This window comes from Oncorhynchus mykiss, chromosome 7, assembly GCF_013265735.2.
Source record: "Oncorhynchus mykiss isolate Arlee chromosome 7, USDA_OmykA_1.1, whole genome shotgun sequence".
Taxonomy (NCBI): domain Eukaryota; kingdom Metazoa; phylum Chordata; class Actinopteri; order Salmoniformes; family Salmonidae; genus Oncorhynchus; species Oncorhynchus mykiss.
Genome location: NC_048571.1, coordinates 86,309,433 through 86,318,954, shown reverse-complemented (window position 1 = coordinate 86,318,954; position 9,522 = coordinate 86,309,433).

Here is a 9,522-nt window from a genome sequence, read left to right as displayed (position 1 = left end):
TTGGGGACAGATCTAGGTGCTGCTGTAGACCCTCCTTGGTTGGGGACAGATCTAGGTGCTGTTGTAGGCCCTCCTTGGTTGGGGACGGAAGCACCAGATCATCAGCAAACAGTAGACCCATAGGGCGGCGCACATCTATAAATTGGGAATCCCAGAGGGCGGCGCACAATTGGCCCAGCGTCGTCCGGGTTTGGCCGGGGTAAGCCGTCATTGTAAATAAGAATTTGTTCTTAACTGACTTACCTAGTTAAATAAAGGTTACATTAAAAAATATATAATAATTTTAAAAAACAGTAGACATTTTACTTCAGACTCTAGTAGGGGGAGGCCGGGTGCTGCAGATTGTTCTAGTGCCCTCGCCAATTCATTGTCATATATGTTGAAGAGGGTGGTGCTCAAGCTGCATCCCTGTCTCACCCCATGCCCCCCCCCTCCCCCCCAGTACCGCTTTCCATAAATTTGTATAGCAGATCCTTGTGATAAATTGAGATAAAAAGCTTGAGAAGACTGTGTTTGTTTGTCAGTTAGGGTGTGCAGGGTGAATACGTGGTCTGTCCTACGATGTTGGTAAGAAGCCAATTTGACATTTGCTCAGGACATTGCTTTAACTGAGGGAATGTTGGAGTCTGCTGTTGATGATACTGCAGATAATTTTTCAGAGGTTACTGTTGATTCCACGGTTAATTACTGGAGTCAGATTTGTCTCCACTTTTGTGGATCGGGGTGATCAGACCTTGGTTCCAAATATTAAGGAAGATACCAGAGCTGAGGATGGTGTTATACATGTTGAAGAGTTTAAGAATAGCGCATTTGAATTTGTGGTCTGTATATTTTACCATTTTGTTTAGTATACCATCAACACCACAGGCTTTTTTGGGTTGGAGGGTTTGTATTTTGTCCTGTAGTTCATCCAATATAATTGGAGAATCCAGCGGGTTCTGGTAGTCTTTAATAACTGACTCTAAGTAAATGCATTTGCCTTTGGTTCTTTGTTTTAGAAAGATTGGAGAAGTGGTTTACCCATACATCTCCGTTTTGGATAGTTAGCTCTTCATGTTGTTGTTTGTTTAGCGAGTTCCAATTTACCCAGAAGGTATTTGATTCTATGGATTCTTCTTCACCTTGAGCTGTTTCTCTAACATGTATTGTTTTAGTGTTTCCGCGTAGTGAAGGCGTAGACTATGGTTTGCTGCGTTTTTGGTTGGATACGTTTCTCAATTTCTGTCGTAGGTTTTTGCATTCTTCATCAAACCATTTCTGATTGTCGTTAGTTTTCTTATGTTTGCTGCTTGAATTTAAAATGTGATATAATATCAGGTTTCCTACGTGTCCTAAGTGTACACATCCACTTTTGCATAGAAACATTTTGTCCAGGAACTTGTATCGGTGGGAATTGTTGTTGACAAATCGTTTCTACACTATCCTCCTTTTAGATATAGCATTAAATAATATAATAATTAATGTACTTTGTTCGGTTTCGCTGCTTTATGCTGGGTATTGTTGCTCCGTTGAATTAGCTGTGATCTTATAGGGATGTCGGTGGGCTGTAAACGCTCTGAGAGACTCTGGGTTGAGATCTGTGATAAAGTAGTCTACAGTACTGCTGCCAAGAAATGATGTCGGTGGATTGACTGCTTGAAATGTTTAGATTTGATAGGGAAGCTGAGAGGTCAAATATACTGTTTAGGTTTTCTACTGCCAACTTTACACCTTTACACCTAATTACAGTATAATGTTTTGGCCAGGATGTTGTCTAAAAGGGTTTGAATTTGTTGTTTCCTAATTGTTTTTTGGTAGGTTTCCACACTACATTCCTTCCATCTATAGCATTTCTTAATATTACTCAGTTCCTTTGGCTTTGATGCCTCATGATTGAGTATTGCTCTGTTCAAGTAGACTGTGATTTTGCTGTGATCTGATAGGGGTGTCAGTGGGCTGACTGTGAACGCTTTGAGAGACTCTGGGTTGAGGTCTGTGATAAAGTAGTCTACAGTACTACTGCCAAGAGATGAGCTATAGGTGTACCTACCATAGGAGTCCCCTCGAAGCCTACCATTGATTATGTACATACCCAGCGTGCGACAGAGCTGCAGGAGTTGTGACCCATTTTTTGTTGGTTGTTTTGTCGTAGTTGTGTCTACGGGGGGGCATATGGGGAGGGAATACTGTCACCTTTAGGTTGGTGTTTACTGAGGGTGTCAGGTTCTTGACCAGTTCTGGCATTTAGGTCACCACAGACTAGTACATGTCCCTGAGCCTGGAAGTGGTTGATCTCCCCCTCCAGGATGGGGAAGCTGTCTTCATTAAAGTATTGGGATTCTAGTGGGGAGATATAGGAAGCCACAGGAGGACATTTTTCTCTGTAGAGATTATTTTCTTCTGAATTTCTAGCAAAATATAAAATGTTCCAGTTTTGATTCATTTAATGGAGTGGGTTATGTCTAATCTATATCAAATGAGCATACCCCCCCCCCCCCCCCCCCCCCCCCCGAGTCTCTTCCCTGTTTCACACCTGGTAGTTTAGTGGATGGGACTACCAGCTCCCTGTAACCTAGAGGACAACCCGTGGGTCCGTCTCTTCTATACCATGTTTCACACCTGGTAGTGTGGTGGATGGGACTACCAGCTCTCTGTAACCAGTGTGTCCATCTCCTGTCCTCTCTCTGTCTCCCTCCCTCCCTCCCTCCCTCCCTCCCTCTCTCTCTCTCTCTCTCTCCCTCTCTCCCTCTCTCCCTCTCTCTCTCTCTCTTCTCTCTCTCTCTCTGTCTCTCTCTCTCTCTCTCTCTCTCTCTCTCTCTCTCTCTTCTCTCTCTCTGTCTCTCTCTCTCTCTCTCCCTCTCTCCCTCTCTCCCTCTCTCTCTCTTCTCTCTCTCTCTCCCTCCCTCCTCTCTCTCTCTGTCTGTCTGTCTGTTTGTCTCGCTACTTTTATCTCGCTAAATTCAATTAAATTCTTTATTGTGTTTACAAAGCAAATGAAATAAAACATTTACAAAAGTGAAAAGACACAAAACAAAAATATTTGAATTTAATATTTCAAAAAGGTTTAAAAAATAAATGTCAAGTGTTATATAGCAGCTGTACAGACTTTTAGCGCTGCACATCTCTCTCTGTCTCTCCCTCTCTCTCTCCCTCTCTCTCTCTCTCTCTCTCTCTCTCGCTCTCTCTCTCTCTCTCTCTCTGTCTCTCTCTCTCTCTCTCTCTCTCTCTCTCTCTCTCTCTCTCTCTGTTTTATTTAATCAGTTACAGTATGTACAGACTTTTAGCGATGTGTAAATAGTTGTAGTATGAAAAGTAGGAGAAGATAAACAGATCAATATTTACCATGTTGTTTGTGTTCCTCTGGTTGTCCTTTTCTCTTGGCAACGGGCCACAGATATTGCAGCTGTGATTTGCACACTGTGGCATTTCCCTTAACAGATATGGGAGTTTATCATTGTTTGATTTGTTTTCAAATTCTTTGAGGGTCTGTGAGATCTGCGGGAAACATATTAGGAAGTGCAGGTCAGTTTTGTGTGCACTGAGTTTGTATATTAAAGTCAAGGATTTTTTGGTCAGTCACATTGTATTTTGCCACTATGTACTTTCTGTTTAGGGTCAGCTAGCGCTCCAATTTGCTAAATTTTTGTGTGTCAAATAGTTATCGTTCTCCTGGCATCCGCCACACCTAGCTTTGCCTGTAGGACTGCCAGTTGGTGATTCATTACTCCAGAGTCCAATGGCGGCGAGCTTTCCTCCAGCCGACACTTGGCAATGCGCATTTTGATTTTAGGCTTGTGTGCGGCGGATGCTCGGCCATGGAAACCCATTTCATGAAGCTCCCTGACGAACAGTTGTTGTGCTGACGTTGCTTCCAGAGGCAGTTTGGAACTCGGTGTTGCAACCGAGGACAGACGATTTTAACGTGCCTCAGCACTCAGCGCAGCGGTCCTGTTCTGTGAGCTTGTGTGGTCTACCACTTCGAAGGTGAGCCGTTGTTGCTCCTAGATGTTTCCACTTCACAATAACAGCAATTACAGTTGACCAGGGGCAGCTCTAGCAGGGCAGAAATTTGAGGAACTGACTTGTTGGAAAGGTGGCATCCTATGACGGTGCCACATTGAAATTCACTGAGCTCATAAATAAGGCTATTTTACTGGCAATGTTTGTCTATGGAGATTGCACGGCGGTGTGCTTGATTTTATACATCTGTCAGCAACAGGTGAAATAGAATCCACTAATTTGAAGCTGTGTCCACATACTTTTGTATATATAGTATATATAGTAAATATAGTGTAAGTGTAAGTCCTCTTGGCGTGGGTCCTCAAGGTGCAGTTCCATGGGGGAGCCTTGGAGGTCTGTCTGTTTCTCTGCCTGTTGCTCTGTTGCTCCTGTGCGAGGTGCTGGGGCTGCGGTGGAGGCTGATGTCTTTCAGGTCTGCTGCTTTGTACGACTCCAATACCATCATTAAATTTGCCGATGACACAACGGCGGTAAGCCTGTTCACCGACAACAACGAGACAGCCTATAGGGAGGAGGTCAGAGACCTGGCCGTGTGGTGCCAGGAGAACAACCTCTCCCTCAACGATGAGACAGCCTATAGGGAGGAGGTCAGAGACCAGGCCGTGTGGTGCCAGGACAACAACCTCTCCCTCAACGATGAGACAGCCTATAGGGAGGAGGTCAGAGACCTGGCCGTGTGGTGCCAGGACAACAACCCCTCAACGTGATCAAGACAAAGGGGATGATTGTGGACTACAGGCATCAAAGCTGGGACCGAGAGACTGAAAAACAGCTTCTATCTCAAGGCCATCAGACTGTTAAACAGCCACCACTAACATTGAGTGGCTGCTGCCAACACACTGACTCAACTCCAGCCGCTTTAATAATGGGAATTGATGGGAAATGATGTAAAATATATCACTAGCCACTTTAAACAATGCTACCTAATATAATGTTTACATACCCTACATTATTCATCTCATATGTATATGTATATACTGTACTCTATATCATCTACTGCATCTTTATGTAATACATGTATCACTAGCCACTTTAACTATGCCACTTTGTTTACATACTCATCTCATATGTATATACTGCACTCAATACCATCTACTGTATCTTGCCTATGCTGCTCTGTACCATCACTCATTCATATATCTTTATGTACATATTCTTTATCCCCTTACACTTGGTAGTAGTTTTGGAATTGTTGGAATTGTTAGCTAGATTACTTGTTGGTTATTACTGCATTGTCGGAACTAGAAGCACAAGCATTTCGCTACACTCACATTAACATCTGCTAAACATGTGTATGTGACAAATAACATTTGATTTGATTTGATTTGAGGAAAAGGAGGACCTGGCCGTGTGGTGCCAGGACAACAACCTCTCCCTCAACGTAACCAAGACTAAGGAGATGATTGTGGACTACAGGAAAAAGAGGACCGAGCACGCCCCCATTCTCATCGACGGGGCTGCAGTGGAGCAGGTTGAGAGCTTCAAGTACCTTGGTGTCCACATCACCAACAAACTAACATGATCCAAGCACACCAAGACAGTCGTGAAGAGGGCACGACAAAACCTATTCCCCCTCAGGAGACTGAAAAGATTTGGCATGGGTCCTAAGATCCTCAAAAGGTTCTACAGCTGCACCATCAAGAGCATCCTGACTGGTTGCATCACTGCCTGGTATGGCAACTACCCGGCCTCCGACCGCAAGGCACTACAGAGGGTAGTGTGTACGGCCATGTACATCACTGGGGCTAAGCTTCTTGCCATCCAACCTCTATGCCAGGCGGTGTCAGAGGAAAGCCCTATAAATTGTCAAAGACACCGCACGGAAAGCGGTACCAGAGCGTCAAGTCTAGGTCCAAGAGGCTTCTAAAACAGCTTCTACCCCCAAGCCATAAGACTCCTGAACACCTAATCAAATGGCTACCCAGACTATTCACATTGACCCCCCCCCCCCCCTCCCTCTTCACACCACTGCTACTCTCTGTTGTCATCTATACATGGTCACTTTAATAACTCTACCTACATGTACATATTACCTCAAATAACCAGTGCCCCCACACATTGACTCTGTATTGGTACCCCCCTGTATATAGCCTCCACATAGACTCTGTACCGGTACCCCCTGTATATAGTCTCCACATTGACTCTGTACTGGTACCCCCTGTATATAGCCTCCACATTGACTCTGTACTGGTACCCCCTGTATATAGCCTCCACATTGACTCTGTACCGGTGCCCCCTGTATATAGTCTCCACATTGACTCTGTACTGGTACCCCCTGTATATAGCCTCCACATTGACTCTGTACCGGTACCCCCTGTATATAGCCTCCACATTTACTCTGTACCAGTACCCCCTGTATATAGCCTCCACATTTACTCTGTACCGGTACCCCCTGTATATAGCCTCCACATTGACTCTGTACTGGTACCCCCTGTATATAGCCTCCACATTGACTCTGTACCAGTACCCCCTGTATATAGCCTCCACATTGACTCTGTACCAGTACCCCCTGTATATAGCCTCCACATTGACTCTGTACCGGTACCCCCTGTATATAGCCTCCACATTGAGTCTGTACCGTAATACCCTGTATATAGCCTCCACATTGACTCTGTACCGGTACACCCTGTATATAGCCTCCACATTGACTCTGTACCGTAATACCCTGTATATAGCCTCCACATTGACTCTGTACCGTAATACCCTGTATATAGCCTCCACATTGACTCTGTACCGGTACCCCCTGTATATAGCCTCCACATTGACTCTGTACCGGTACCCCCTGTATATAGCCTCCACATTGACTCTGTACTGTTACCCCCTGTATATAGCCTCCACATTTACTCTGTACTAGTACCCCCTGTATATAGCCTCCACATTGACTCTGTACTGTTACCCCCTGTATATAGCCTCCACATTTACTCTGTACTAGTACCCCCTGTATATAGCCTCCACATTGACTCTGTACTAGTACCCCCTGTATATAGCCTCCACATTGACTCTGTACTAGTACCCCCTGTATATAGTCTCCACATTGACTCTGTACTAGTACCCCCTGTATATAGCCTCCACATTGACTCTGTACCGGTACCCCCTGTATATAGCCTCCACATTTACTCTGTACTAGTACCCCCTGTATATAGCCTCCACATTGACTCTGTACTAGTACCCCCTGTATATAGCCTCCACATTGACTCTGTACTAGTACCCCCTGTATATAGTCTCCACATTGACTCTGTACTAGTACCCCCTGTATTTAGTCCCGCTATTATTTTACTGCTGCTCTTTAATTACTTTTATCTCTTATTCTCATCCACATTTTTTGAAACTGCAGTGTCGATTAAGGTAAAAAAGTAAAGGAAGCATTTCACTGTAAGGTCCTGTTGTATTCGGCGCATATAGACTAATACAATTTGATTTCATTTGTAGAGTCATAAAGACTGTCCAGGAGTGGTGGGTAGACGTTAGGTTTTGAGGCACCGAAAATGCTTGCAGGGTGGAAATCTTCTCGTGGTAGCTAGATGGAAGAAGGTTTTTCAATCGCTCCCTTGAGTACAGCTTCCTGCTGTGCTCTCAGGTCATTTGTGCCTGTGTGAATTATTATGAGGGCTGGGTGACCCAAGTTGGTCCTCAGATAGCAGGTCTAGGGCACGCTTGGTGTTTGGGCACCAGAGTTTAGCCACTGTGTGTTTGATGAAAAGTTTATTTTCTGATATACACTGCTCAAAAAAAATAAAGGGAACACTTAAACAACACAATGTAACTCCAAGTCAATCACACTTCTGTGAAATCAAACTGTCCACTTAGGAAGCAACACCGATTGACAATACATTTCACATGCTGTTGTACAAATGGAATAGACAACAGGTGGAAATTATAGGCAATTAGCAAGACACCCACAATAAAGGAGTGGTTCTGCAGGTGGTGACCACAGACCACTTCTCAGTTCCTATGCTTCCTGGCTGATGTTTTAGGTAACTTTTGAATGCTGGCGGTGCTTTCACTCTAGTGGTAGCATGAGACGGAGTCTACAACCCACACAAGTGGCTCAGGTAGTGCAGCTCATCCAGGATGGCACATCAATGCGAGCTGTGGCAAGAAGGTTTGCTGTGTCTGTCAGCGTAATGTCCAGAGCATGGAGGCGCTACCAGGAGACAGGCCAGAACATCAGGAGACGTGGAGGAGGCCGTAGGAGGGCAACAACCCAGCAGCAGGACCGCTACCTCTGCCTTTGTGCAAGGAGGAGCAGGAGGAGCACTGCCAGAGCCCTGCAAAATGGTCAGAAACAGACTCCATGAAGGTGGTATGAGGGCCCGACGTCCACAGGTGGGGGTTGTGCTTACAGCCCAACACCATGCAGGACTTTTGGCATTTGCCAGAGAACACCAAGATTGGAAAATTCGCCACTGGCGCCCTGTGCTCTTCACCGATGAAAGCAGGTTCACACTGAGCACATGTGACAGACGTGACAGAGTCTGGAGACGCCATGGAGAACGTTCTGTTGCCTGCAACATCCTCCAGCATGACCGGTTTGGCGGTGGGTCAGTCATGGTGTGGGGCCGCACAGCCCTCCATGTGCTCGCCAGAGGTAGCCTGACTGCCATTAGGTACCGAGATGAGATCCTCAGACCCCTTGTGAGACCATATGCTGGTGCGGTTGGCCCTGGGTTCCTCCTGGGTTTCTCCTAATGCAATGCTAGACCTCATGTGGCTGGAGTGTGTCAGCAGTTCCTGCAAGAGGAAGGCATTGATGCTATGGACTGGCCCGCCCGTTCCCCAGAACTGAATCCAATTGAGCACATCTGGGACATCATGTCTCGCTCCATCCACCAACGCCACGTTGCACCACAGACTGTCCAGTAGTTGGCGGATGCTTTAGTCCAGGTCTGGGAGGAGATCCCTCAGGAGACCATCCCCCACCTCATCAGGAGCATGCCCAGGCGTTGTAGGGAGGTCATACAGGCACGTGGAGGCCACACACACTACTGAACCTCATTTTGACTTGTTTTAAGGACATTACATCAAAGTTGGATCAGCCTGTAGTGTGGTTTTCCACTTTAATTTTGAGTGTGACTCCAAATCCAGACCTCCATGGGTTGATAAATTTGATTTCCATTGATAGTTTTTGTGTGATTTTGTTGTCAGCACATTCAACTATGTAAAGAAAAAAGTATTTAATAAGAATATTTCATTCATTCAGATCTAGGATGTGTTATTTTAGTGTTCCCTTTATTTTTTTGAGCAGTGTATTTCCAATTCGAGTACATAAGGAGTACAATCTGTAGCTTTTTTTGTTGTGGGTTCTTTGTGGGTGTCTTCATGGCGGTCTTCTAGGGTTGGTGGTTCTTCATTTATCTGTTCTGCTGTGATGTTTAGGCTGTGGTCAGGATCTGGGCTGCTCTGCTGGCTTCTCTGGGGGAGTAGCCAGCTGTCTCACATCCTCCATCTTTCTTTCCTCCTCCTCTTCTAGTGCTTTCCTCTTCTCCCACCGCTGGGCCTCCTCCTTCTGCTTCTCCTTCTGCT